General features: G+C 34.0%; 1 protein-coding gene across 10 annotated transcripts in view; it reads left to right on the top strand.

The window, feature by feature from the left end:
• Positions 1 to 14494, top strand: part of NCOA6 (nuclear receptor coactivator 6) — a 90533-nt gene that overhangs the window by 18273 nt on the left and 57766 nt on the right. The window lies entirely within an intron of this gene.

Here is a 14494-nt window from a genome sequence, read left to right as displayed (position 1 = left end):
GTGCTTGACCAAAGAAGGAATTGCTTGTAAGTTCACTTGGTTGTTGGCAAATTCACTTCATCAAGGGATGTTGGATGAAGGGCCTTGATTTCTCACTGGCTGTTTTGGCTGGAGGCTGCTCGCAGTTCCTTGCCATGTGTCCTCTCCAACATGTTAAGCTGAGAAGCCAAGAGAGTCTCCTAGGGAAATAGAAGTCACAATCTTTATAACCTAATCATGGAAGTGGCATCCCATCACTTTTGCCTCATTCTGTTAGAAGCAAGTCACTAGGCCAGCCCACACTCACAGAGATAGGACTTTGCGGGGGCGGGGGGCGGGGCATATATATGGATCGGAATTTATTTTAATTATTTAAAGAAGTATTTATTTAAATTATTTTCAGGTATACAGTACATTGGTTAGACATCTATGTAATTCATAAAACGATCCCCCCATTTGCTCCCTCCCTCCCCTGGCCCTCTACCTAGCCATCATATTAATGCTAACTGCATTCCCTATGCTGTGCTTCCCATCCCGTGACCGACTATCACCTGCTAATTTGTACTTCTTTAACCCTTCACCCCATCCTCTCAGCCCCCCAACCCCCCCCCGTCCATCACCAAATTGTCCACTGTATTTGTGAGTCTTTTTGATAAGTTTGTTCTTTTTGTTCCTTAGATTTTGCATATAAGTGAAATCATATGGTATTTATCTTTCTCTTTCTGACTTATTTCACTCAGCATATATGTATTTTTAAAAGCATTTTGTTATGGAAATTGAGACAGATACAAAAGTAGAATACTACCATAAACTCCCATATACCTTTACCCAACTTTAATAGTTTATTTTCAACGTTGGCACTATGGACATTTTGAGCTGGACAGTTCTTTGCGTTGGAGACTGTCCTGTACATTGTAGGATATTTAACAGCTTCCCTGACCTCTGTGAGCAATATTCCATTGTAGGGATGTATTTTATCCATTTACTAATTGATGGACATTTGGGTTGTTTATGGTTTACTTTCAGTTTGAGACTGTTACAGAGTTCCTGTTAACTTTCATAGACAAGTCTCTGTGTAGACATGTTTTCATTTATTTGGGGTAAATAATCTAGGAGTAAGATTGCTAGGTCCTATGATAAGTATATGCTTAACTTTATAAAAAAAACCTGCTAAATTGTTTGTACCTTTTAATATTCCCACTGGCATGAGAGTTCCAGTTGTTCAGCGTCTTTGCTAAGATTTGATATCATTCTTTTAAATTTTAGCCATTACAGTAGGTGTGTTATTTCTTTGTGGCTTTTTTTTGTTGTTTTTTTTTTCTTTTTTCAGTTACAATTTATATATAATATTATATTAGTTTCAGGTATACAACATAGTGATTAGATATTTATATAACTTGTGAAATGATCACCTCAATAACTCTAGTACCCATCTGACACTGTACAGTTTTTACAGTATTATTGACTATTCCCCATGCTGTACTTTACATCTCCATGACAATTTTTATAGCTGCCAATTTGTACTTCTTAACCCCTTCAGCTTTTCAACCATCCCCCACCCCTGCATTTTGGTGACCATCAATTTGTTCTCTGTATCTATGAGTTTCTGTTTTGTTTATTCATTTATTTTATTTTTTAGATTTCTATATATAAGTGAAATTAAATGGCATTTGTCTTTCTCTGTCTAACTTATTTCACTTAGCATAATATCCTCTAGGTTTGTCCTTCTTTATATATTACCTATCAGTGGACACTTAGGTTGCTTCCATATCTTGACTATTGTAAATAATGCTGTGGTAACCATAGGGGTGCATGTATCTTTTCAAATTAGTGTTTTGGATTTTTTTCAGGTAAATACTCAGATGTGGAATTGCTGGGTCATGTGATGGTTCTGTTTTTAATTTTTTGAGGAACTTCCGTTATGTTTTCTATAATGGCTGCACCAATTTACAGTCCCACTAAGAATGCATGAGGGTTCTCTTTTCTCCACATCCTCGCCTACACTTGTTTGTTGATTTATTGGTGATAGCCATTCTGACAGATGTGAGGTGATAACCTCATTGTGGTTTTAATTTGTATTAGTGATTAGTGATGTCGAACATCTTTTCATATGTCTGTTAGTAATCTGCATGTCTTCTTTGGAGAAATGTCTGTCCTCTGCCCCTTTGTTTGTTTGTTTATTGGGGTAACATTGGTTAATACAATTATATAATTTTCAAGTGTGCATTATAATTTGACATCTATATATTCTATTGTGTGATTACCACCCAGAGTCCAGTTTCCTTCAGCTACCATATATTTGATCCCCTTTACCCATTTCACCCACCCCTTTCTCTCCTATATTTGACCCTCTTTACCCTGTCTACCTCTTCCCTCCTCCCCCACCCCCTACCCTCTGGTAACCACTAGTCCCTTGTCCATGTCCCTGAGTCTCTGTTTGTCCTGTTCATTTGTTGCTTTTAGATTTATATCCCACAATTAAGTGATAATTTGATTTTCAACTTTTTCAATCTGGCTTATTTCACTTAGCATGATTATCTTGAGGTCCATCCGGATTGTCACAAATGCTCTGCCCATTTTTTAATCGGATTTTTTTGATGTCGAGTTGTATGAGCTCCTTTTAGATTTTAGATATTAACCCCTCATCAGATGTATCATCGGCAAATATCTTCTCCCATTCAGTGGGTTGTTTTCTTCTAGTTTTATGGTTTCAGGTACTACATTGTCTTTAATCTATTTTGAGTTTATTCTTGTATATGGTATAAGAAAATGGTCTAGTTTCTTTTTTTGTTGTATCTGTCCAGTTTTCCCAACACCATTTATTGAAGAGACTGTCTTTATCCCTAATTGTATATATTTGCCTCCTTTGTCAAAGATTAATTGACCATATTGGTATGGGTTTGTTTCTGGGTTCTCTATTCCTTTTCTATTGATCTATGTACCTGTTTTCATGCCAGTATTATGCTGTTTTGATTACTATAGTCTTGTAGTTTAGTTTGAAATTAGGTAGCATAATACCTCTAATTTTGTTGTTCTTTCTCAAGAGGGCTTTGGGTATTCAAGGTCTTTTGTGGTTCCATATAAGTTTTAGGATTGTTTATTTTAGTTCTATGGAAAATGCTATTAGTATTTTGATAAGGATTGAATTGAATCTGCAGATTGCTTCGTGTAGTATGGACATTTTAACCATGTTCATTTTTCCTGTCCATGAACACAGTATATCCTTCCATTTATTTATATCTTCTTCAGTTTCTTTCTTCAATATCTTATAGTTTTCCAAGTACAGGTGTTTTACCTCTTTGGTTAAATTTATTCTTGGGTGTTTTATTCTTTTCGATGCAATTGGAAATGGGATTTTTCCTTAATTTCTCTTTCTGATAGTTTGTTGTTGGTGTATAAAAATGCAACCAATTTCTGAATATTAATTTTGTATCCTGCTACTTTATTGAATTCATTTATTAATTCTAATAGTTGTTTTGGTAGAATACTTAGAGTTCTCTCTACATAGTATCATTTCACCGGCAAATAATTTTCCTTTCCAATTTGGATACCTTTCTTTGTGATTTCAGTTTGCATTTTCTGATGACCGATGATTTTGAGTATCTTTTCATGTGCTTATTGTAAAGTGTTCAAATTTTTGCCCCCCTCAAAAAAAATCTTTTGCCCTTTTATTTTCCCCTTCTTTAATCCCTGCCCCCATTTCCACCCCTATGGATGTTGCCGTTTCCCCTTAAGAACTGGATCTCTGAAGGCGAGGCATCTCCTCCCACACGCTCACAGCGTGCACCCCTAGCCTGGCGCACGGTGTGTGTGTCGGGGCGGGGGCGGGGCTGGCACACCGGGGGATGGTCTGTGGCTCCACCTGAAGTGCAAACCCAGGACATTCTGGGTGTAAAGTAGATGTGCTAACCCACTACACTATACTGCCACCCCAACTTTTGCCTATTTTTTATTGGGTGGTTTCTCTTATTACTGAGTTTCCTTTGTCTCTTTCCCTATGTGTGTATAAACATACACAATTAAGAAAATTGAGATGATGAATGCAGTTTATATACTTTTTATATTTTAAGAAATGAACATTTCCTGTGATGTTAAATATTTCTGAAAACGTGAATTTTAATGGAGAGGCAGTAGTTGAGTATATTTCATGCATTGTTTAAACCATTTTTTGTCGAACTATGAGCTAGCTGCCAGTTTTTCACTATTTTTAAAAATTTATTAATTTTTATTATGGTGACAGTTAATGAAATCCAGTGTCAGTGTACAATTCAACAGTAAGGCATATATATATATGTGTATACATATATATATATATATATATATATCATTGTGTGTTCACTGCCCACAAAATTTTTCACTATTAATAATATTTTGGTGAACATCTGAATATAAATCTTTAACCACATCTTTATTTCATTAAGTTAGATTCCTAGATGTTAAGTTTATAGTAAAGATGTTAAGGAGAATGAACATTTTGAAACAAAATATGAATGTTAATCTATTTCATTGTACATTTACCACAATGATTTTATTTTAAAATTCTTTGCAATTCGATGTTGAAAGGAAGGTATATTTCATTTTGCTTTTCTTGGATTACTTATGAAATGTAACAAACTTTATTAATGATTTTTATTTCTGATTTTATAAATTGTCCATTTTGGGGGTCGATTTTTCTGTTGGAATGTTAATGTTTTCCTTAATTTTAAAGAACGCATTTAACTTTAGCTAGAATTTTTTTAGTATACATTGTTGCTGTGGTCTGAACACACCCCTCACCCCCAAATTCATATATTAAGATCCTACTGCTCAATGAGATGGATGGTACTAAGAGATGGGCCTTTTGGGAGATGACTAAGCCATGAGGTTAGAACCTTCATGAATGCGATTAGTGCTCTTATAAAAGAAACCACAGAGCTCTTATAAGAGAAACCACAGAGATCCCTAACTCCTACCACCATGTGAAGACACATTGAGAATTTGACAGTCGGTATCCTGGAAGAAGGTTTTCACTGGAACCTGACCATGCTGGCATAATGATCTTGGACTTCTCAGCCTCCAGAAGAGTAAGAAATAAATTTCTGTTGTTTATAAGCCACCCAGTTTGTGGTATTTTGTTTTAGCAGCTCGAACAGACTAAGAAAATTGTGAGGTGAGAATTTAATAAAAATTCTTCTAGGTAGTCATCCAATTTGTCCCTAACTATAAAACAAAATCATCCCCTGCACAAAGAAACATGATACAACATTCATTAATGAACAATCAGAAGAGAACTAAATAAAAAGAAAAATCACCCACAGCAACCAGCAAAACGGAAGACAGTATTTGCAAATCATATAGCTGATAAGGGATTTGTATCTAAAATATATCAAGAACTCTTACAACTCAATAATAAAGAGAAATATTCCAATTAAAAAATTGGCAAAGGATTTGAATAGGTATTTCTACAAAGAAATTATGCCAGTAGCCAGTAAACTTGAAAATATGCTCAACACTATTAGCTTTCAGGGAAGTCAAAACCACAGTGAGATCCACTTCATACCCACTAGAATGGCTATAATGAGAAAGATAATAATAAGTGGTGTTGAGAATGTAGAATGATATAACTGCTTTGGAAAACAATCTGGCAATTCCTCAAAAGGTTAAACATAGAGATGATATATGACCTAGCATTTTCACTACTAGGTGTATGCATATGTGTATATATATACCCCAAAGGAATGAAAACATACATTCACATAAAAACACGTACACAGATATTCCTAGCAGGATTATTTGTAATAGTGAAAAGTAGAAACAACCCAAATATCTATGGGTAAATAAATGTGGTATTTCTATACAGAAATATTATTGGTAATTTAAAAAGTGAAGTACTGTTACTTGCTACAACACCTTGAAAAAATTATGCTATGTGAAAGAAGCCAGTCATAAAAGACTACTTATTGTATGGTTCCTATTGTATATCTAAAATAAACTAATGCTCCTTGACCTAGTCTAAAACTCTTTATCCTTTAATAAGGGTGTTTAACCCATTAAATTAATGACACAGCATATTAGCAAAATTGTTCATAGAACTTAGATGAAGATGATGATTAATAGTTCATCTTTATTTTATACCTTATAGGTCTTTTCAAAAATTATTTTTTTAAAATAGTATTTGATGATTATTTAAACTTAGCCCTATGTTTAACTGATTTAATCTCTAGTCTTAAGGTCTTTGTTTTTGGTTAATTATTCAGATATATTTAGAAAAAGTACTTGATTAGTATACTTTCACCTGAAAGTATCTTTATGTTGATTTCACACTGAATGATAACTTGGCCAGGGAGGGGACAGAATTATTAGGTCTCATTATTTTCCATTCCTGATTCTTTACTATGTTGCCATTGTCTTCTGATCTTGCAAAAGCAGAAATCTGAGGCCAGCCTGATTTCTGGTCCCCTGTGTGTGACTTTTTTTTCCTCCTGTGTGATTGTGGGACATTTTCTTTATCCTTGAAATCTAAAAGTTTTACCAGAAAAAAATCTAGTCATCACTGTCTCTTTAGTAATTTTACCTGGTATTTTGTGAGTTCTTTTGAGCTAGAGATGCAGGATATTCTTTGACTCAGGAAAATTTTCATTTCCCTTTTTAAAAATCTTTGATTATTGTTTCTGTCCATTTGTTTCAGGGATAACAATTAATTGAAGTTTATTTCTTCTCTCCTTATCGGTCTCATAGTTTTCATTACTTTGTCCTTACCCTCTTTATTCTTGAAGAGTTCCTCAAATTTATCATCCCCACATTTTCTAATTAAGTATTCTGCTCTTTATCTTTACTAGTAAAGATTTTAATTCTGCTTGGACATGTTTACTTATTTTTCCTTTTCTTTTTCCTTTCTCTCATTTCTACTCGCATTTCAACTAATTTTTTTTTTCTACTTGTGAACTTCGATATCATATGTGTTTTATCAAATTTGATCAGAGTACTGTATTTGATTTATTGTCTGAATTACAAATACAGAGTTTCTCTTTTGTGTTGTGGAATGTTTTTTAATCCATCCCCTCAGTTGTTCCTTCTTGAATATGGAGAGGGGTATACAGGTCTAGCAGTTGCCAAATAAATAGTGTAGATAGGTTCCCTCACTGACTACCTGGTAGCTGTATGAATTCTCCTTTCAGATGTTAAGCTAAAGAACTAATTGATGCACATAGTTTCTTAATACTTCTTAGTGTCTAGCATTCATTTATGTGCCTTCTGCTGATTGAGGGGAGGAAATCTACTCCTCTGGGCTGGTAATTTGACTTTGGAAAAGAGAATTTGTTCTCTGATTGTTTGAAGACTGGGCTGTAAATAACAGTTTCTCAAAGTAATGCTCCCAGGGCTTTTGTTCTCTCAGCCCTTCCTGTGTCCATCTTCAGATCCGAGGATGTATGTACTACTTGTATGTTATAGAATCTGAAGTAGATAAGGAAGGCTATGGGCATGTAAGAGCGGTGACCATTCTAAATGGGTCTCTTGTGGTAGGTTGGTGTACCTCACCATCACCGCCTTGGAGCATGTAGTTGGAGGAGACAGAACCACACTTTGGAGGTTAGTTAAAAATCTTCTATCTTTCTGCCTGGTTCTATTGTTGCATCTTGATCCCATTCCTGCTCTTTGACAGAAAAGTCATTTTGAGTTCAACAGTTCTTTGAACCCAACAGTACTTTGAACAGCAGTCCTAGTTTCCAGTGCCTTAATAACTTTGACTCATTGTTTCCATATGTATGTTAATGAAAAAATTAGAGTAGAGGCAATGATAGAGATGAACCAGGCATTGTTAGGTAGTCTCCATTTTCACTTCTAGCTTGGGGTTAACTTTTTGGAAGGAGGAAGATGAGAGAAGAGTGTGGAGAACAGCTACAAAGTGGAAGAAGGAAGAGTTAAACATCTTGCACCAAATGATTTCCAGTTTCTCAGGGAAATACGATAACACTGAAATAAAATGGCCAAGGTTTAAATAGTCATGGTGTCCCTAGGTCTGGAAAGTATGTTAACCCCTCATTTTCTAAATGACAACATGGAAGCTAAGAAAGCATAAGAGACTCCAAGGCCACAGACATAGAAAAGATCAAGATAGAATTCAGGGTGATGTAGTTTACTTTTAGATTCTGTTTTGTTTGATTTTTCTCACAAACAATATGGTCTTATATTACTATGTTAAAAACAAAAAAAAAATTAAAGAAACAAAGTTTTTAAAGAGCAATGTATAAAACAGTGTATGAAAAGTATGGTTCTAAATTTGGGCTGCATGTCAGCATTACCTGGATTGTGTTTTAGATACCTAAAGCTCAGTCCACAGTGCAGACCTAGTATGACTCAGGCATTATTATTTTTAAGTTTCCCCAAATAATTATAATGTGTAACCAAGATTGAGAGCTTCTGAAGTTCTTTTAAAGAATATACTCATTTAATCACAGGTATTCTTACTTCAGCCATTTTGGAATAGTTAAGGCAGTTCTAATTAGTGAGTATTGACGTAAAATAGATTGGATCACTTGGTTCTGATATTTCTGCTAATGATGCACTGTGTATGAGTAGGTAGAGTCATCCAGATGAGAAGACAGTTTGGTATGTGGTGGAAGAAGCACTGAACTTGAAATTGAAAGACCAGGATCCCTAGTCCTGATGCTGCCACAATCTTAGCCTGTAAATTCAGTCAAATCACAATACCACTGTCTAGATTTCATTGTTTTCTTTGAGAGTGGGGGAGTTTGACTGATTATTCTGTAAATTTCTTTCTAGCTCTTAAATTTCAAGTCAGTTTGGGTGAGGGAGAGGCAGTTGGTGGACTTTGTGTGATTGAAGAATAGGTGAGCAAGGGAGGCCAGGACACTGATAGCATTGTTGAAGGAACCAGCTGTGGGATGAGAGGACAGTAGGTAGGGAGGAACAGAGTGTGTGAACAATAGAGCCTGAAGATAAGGGGATGGGGTGGGGTAGGGTTGGGGAACAAGTGTGGGAGACTGGCCTAAGGGAATAGTGTTGGAGGTGGTTGCAGTGGCTCAGGACCTAGTAATGATGTGGTCCAGGTTCTTACTTTACTGTTAAGTGACTCACAGGAGAAATGTGGTCAGAAGAGCTTCCCTTAAAACAAGGAAATAGAAAGAGGATATTTTTGTTGTTGCATGTCTGATATGTGGTAAGAATAAAATATAATTGCTGCTAAGGGTTTAAGAGAATGGTAGGTAGCTGGCTTTTGTTTTCAATAGATAATACATTCACATGGTTCAAAATTCAAAACATAAAAAAGATATACATTGAAAAGTCTTGATCCCACCCTCAGCCCGGTGGGCCTTATTTACACACCCTCAACTTTTTAATATGAAAATTTCAAACACACAGAAAAGTTGAATAATAGTGATATTTTGCTATATTTGCATCCTCTTTCTATCTGCCTATCTTTGCTGAATACTTTGAAAATCAGTTGCAGACATTATGACACTGCTTTAAATGCTTCAGCATGTATCTCCTAAGAATAAGAGTGCTCTCTGTATAATCACAAATAACATTACCACACTCAAGAAAAAAAATTTAAGTGCCCTAATATCTTTTGTTACTCATTTCACATTCAGTTTTCCCCAAATATCTAAACATTATTTTATGGCTATTTTCTTCAAAGCAGGTTGAGCAACGTTCATGTATTGCATTTGGTTGTAATGTCTCTTCTGTCTCCTGTATCTAGAACTGTGTCCTCCTTCTAATTATTCCCCAAAGATTTTGGGTTTTGAAGAGACCAAATTAGCTTTATTGTAGCATGTTTCAAGTTCTAGATCTGAGTATTTCTTCTTGTAATTGATTACTTCATGTAATTTTTTCTTGTAAGAATTTCTGTATGTAATTTTTCTTGTTATTCTATCTCCTGAATTTCCTATAAAGGAGAAATTAGGTTCAAAGTCTTAATTTAGACCTAAGTTAGGCATTTTTGGTAATAATACATCATAGATGATGCCTTGTACTTCAGGTTACATTATATCAGGAGGCATAAAAGAAAGGTCTGACTCTAATTGCTTCTGGGTTTGATCATTTAGTTCAGCTGGTGACTGTCAGATCTCTCCATTGTAAAGGTACTCATTTTCCCCTTTGCAGTTAGGAAGTAATCTGTGGAATAATCTTCTGGCACCTTGGGAATCTTCTGTTCCCCAACTGTTTCACCAAATGATATTTAGCATCTTTTGATCATCCTTGCTGGAATAATTTCTTTTCTTTCTTTCTTTGAGTGAAAAAATTGAAAAGATTTTTATTAAAATATAGCTAACATACAATATACTAGTTTCAGATATACACCATTGTATATGTACCTAAAGAAGTGATCACCATCTGACACTATATAACTTACAGTATTATTGACTATTTTCCCCGTACTGTACATTACATCTCCATCACTTGTTTTGTACCTGGAAGTTTGAAACTTATTCCCCTTCACCTTTCCTCTTAAAATTTTTTTTTCAGTTACAGTTGACAATCAGTATTATATTAATTTCATGGGTACAGCATAGTTGTTAGACATTTGTATAATTTACGAAGTGATCCTCTGACTAATACTCATCTGGCGCTATATATAGTTATTACCATATTATTGACTATATTCTCTATGCTTTGCTTTACATCCCCGTGACTATTTTGTAACTACCAATTTGTACCTATTAATCCATTCACCTTTTTTTGCCCCACCCCCCCAAAAAAACCCTTCTGTCTGGCAACCATCAGGTGGTTCTCTGCATCTCTGAGTCTGTTTCTGTTCTGTTTGTTTATTTTGTCCTTTAGATTCCACATATAAGTGAGATCATATGGTATTTGTCTTTCTCTGACTTATTTCACTTAGCATAATACCTTCCAGGTCCATCCATGTTGTCAAAAATGATAAGATTTCATTGTTTTTTATGGCTGCCTGAATAATTTATTTCATTGGAGATTGCAAAATGGTGATTTTAAAAATTCTTCCTTTCCTTCTACACTTATTAACTGGCATTCTTCTGTAAAGGAGAGCTTTCCCTCTCTACTGAGGATGAACACTTCTCAAAAGGCAAAGTAAATCGCTTAATTATTTCTCCTTAATTCTCAATCTTCAGAATAAGGAGTTGATGTATTAGTTATCTCCAATGGTGGCAGATGATAGGCTTCTTTTACTCTTTCTTTAAGCTATTACTGTGGATTAGGGCTCTTCTCTATTCGTAATATTATAATCAGTTTATCATTGTTCTTTTTTATACTCAAATTGTCTCAAATTTGCCAGTGGGAACCCCTTAAAACTGGCTCCTGTGTCTTTGTGATGGCTCCTCATTGGTCTGAGTACTTCTTTGCTTCTGGTACAACATGATTTTTTAACTTTACCTTGAAGATAACTATTGTTATTGGTTTCTTGTATATCCTTCTAGAGTACTTTAATACTAGTGTATATAAAATATTTTTTATCCTCTTTTCTCATAAAAAGCATACTGTAGTCAGTATTTTACTCCTTGTTTTTTTTTTCCTCTTTGAGCAGTGTATCTTATCTTAGAGATCTTTTCATATCAGTATATAGAGAGCATCCTCATTCTCACTGCATTTCATTTGTATTAGATATACTGTAATCAGTTTTTGTTGATGGATATCTGGGTAGTTTCCTATCTTGCTATTACAAACAATGTTTTAGTGAAAAACTTTGTATATATGTCATCTTGTGTGGGGTCAGATGTGTCTGTAAAAATCACTAACTAGAGTGAGATTGCTGGGTTAATGGTATATATAATTGTAATTTTGATAGATATTAAATAAATGCTGATGTTCCACCAATTTTCACTACCACTAGCAATGAATGAGAGTACCTATTTTCCCATAACCTTGCCAAGCCAATGCATCATCAAATTTTTGGATTTTTGCTAATCTGATGAGTAAAAAATCTTATTTTTTCTTCTTAGGTATGAGGTTTGAACATCTTTTCACATGTTTGAAGTTCATTTCTATTTCTTTTTCTCTGAATTTTCTGATCATATCTTGTGTCCATTTTTGGACACAATAATTTATCCAAATTGTTTTATGTGTCTATATGTGCACACATATATACATACCATAACTGTAAATACAGTATGCTTTTTTCTATAATGTTTATATATGAGAGATTTGCTCTTTTATCAGTGATATGATTGCAAATATTTTTGTCTTTTTTTTAACTTATGAGGTTTTTTTCCTTGCAGAATTTGTTTTTTATGTATTTGAATTTATCAATCTTTTATAGTTTTAGATTTTGATTTGTAGTTAGAAAAACCTTTCCCACTTGAAGGTTATCAAAATTTCTTCTGTGCTTTCTTCTAATACTTTTAGTGTTTTCATTTGTTACATTGAAGTTTGGGATCCATTTGGAGTTATCTTGATGTGACATATAGCTCTAATTTTTTTTTCTATATGGCTGCCTAGTTTCATTTAGTGAAAAATTTATTTTTCTACCTTTATGAGATATTAAAATTCCATATGCAAATTGATAAAATTTTGGAATTTCTTGTCTGTTCCATTCTTCTCCCATCTATTTATATTCCAGTATTACATAGTTTTAATTTTTGAGACTTTATGTTTTGATATCTGTTATGATACATTCCTTTCACTATTCCGATTATTCAGAGTTTTCATGACCCTTATTTCTATATGAATTTTAGAGTCGGCTTATCTATTTAAAAAAGAAGTTGGCATTTTTATTAGGTTTGTTAAATTATAAATTAGGGAGAATTGATATTTATGAATCTTTTTATCCAAGAATTTTATGTGTCATTCTCTTCGTTCAGGTCTTTTTTGTATTTGATTCCTTCATTAGTGTTTTTAAATTTTCTTCTTGCAGTTTTACATGTCTTTTTAGTTCATTCCTAAATAATCGTTTTTGCTATTATAAATGAGATTTTTTTTTCATCTACTGGTGATCTTTTGCATATGGAATAAAAGCTATTGTTTTCTGCATATTAGTTTTATATCATGCTACTTTGGTGAATATTCTTTTTTATTTTCTTTTTTATTTTTTAATTACAGTTGACATTCAGTATTACTTTATATTAGTTTTAGGCGTACAGCATAGTGGTTAGACATTTATGTAATTTACAAAGTGATCTTCCTTCCCTATTAGTCTAGTACCCACCTGGCACTATATTTACTGTATTCCCTATGCTGTACTTCACATCCCTGTGATTATTTTGTAACTGTCAGTTTGTACTTCTTAATCTCTTCACCTTTTTCAATCAGTTCTCCAGCCCCTTCCATCTGGCAACCATGAGTTAGTTTTCACTTTGAGTCTGTTTCTGTTTTGTTTGTTTATTTTGTTCTTCAGACTCCACATATAAGTGAGATTATATAGTATTTAACTTTCTCTGACTTATTTCACTTAGCATAATAACTTCCAAGTCCATCCATATCATTGCAAATGATAAGATTTCATTTTTGATGACCAAGTAATATTCCATTGTGAATATATACCACATCTTCTTTATCCATTCGTCTATTGATGGGTACTTAGGTTGCTTCCATATCTTGGTTATTGTAAATAGCGCTGCAGTGAACATAGGGGTGCATATATCTTTTTAAATAAGTGTTTTGGATTTTTTTCAGATAAATACCCAAGAGTGCAATTTCTGGGTCATGTGGTAGTTCTGTTTTTAATTTTTTAGAGGAACCTATAATGGCTGCACCAATTTACAATCCCACCAACAGTGCATGAGGGTTCCCTTTCCTCCACATCCTCACCTACACTTGTTGTTTGTTGATTTATTGATGACAGATGTGAGGTGATACCTCATTATGGTTTTAATTTGTATTTTCCTAAGGATTAGTGAGGTTAAGCATTTTTTTATATGTCTGTTAGTCATCTGCGTGTCCTCTTTGGAAAAATTTCTATTCGGGTCCTCTGCCCATTTTTTATTTGGATTTTTTTTTTTTTTTTGGTGTTGAGTTGTGTGAGTTCTTTATAAAGTTTGAAATTTAACCCCTTATCAGATGTGTCATTGGTGAATACCTTCTCCCATTCAATGGGTTGTCTTTTTGTTTTGTTGATAGTTTCCTTTGCTGTGCAAAAACTTTTTAGTTTGATGTAGTCCCATTTGTCTATTTTTTCTTTTACTTCCCTTGCCTGGGGATATGTATCAGAAAAAATATTACTAAGAGAATTGTCATAGAGTTCACTGCCTATGTTTTCTTCTAGGAGTTTTATGGTTTGGGGTCTTACATTTAAGCCTTTAATCCCTTTTGAGTTTATTCTGCTATGTTGTGTAGGAAGGTGGTCAAGTTTCATTTTTTTTTTTTGCATGTATCTGTCCAGTTTTCCTAACATAATTTATTGAAGAAACTATCTTTACCCCATTCTTGTACATTCTTGCCTCCTTTGTCATAGATTAAATAACTGTATAGACTTGGGTTTATTTCTGAGTTTTCTGTTCTTTTCTATTAATCTATATGTCTGTGTTTATGCCAGTACCATTCTGTTTTGATTATATAGGCCTTGTAGCATAATTTGATATTAGGCAGCATGATGTCAGATTAC

The sequence above is a fragment of the Pteropus vampyrus genome, unplaced genomic scaffold (genome assembly GCF_000151845.1).
Source record: "Pteropus vampyrus isolate Shadow unplaced genomic scaffold, Pvam_2.0 Scaffold336, whole genome shotgun sequence".
Classification (NCBI taxonomy): domain Eukaryota; kingdom Metazoa; phylum Chordata; class Mammalia; order Chiroptera; family Pteropodidae; genus Pteropus; species Pteropus vampyrus.
Note: the sequence above shows the minus strand (reverse complement) of the source record. Positions and strands in the feature narration are given on the sequence as shown.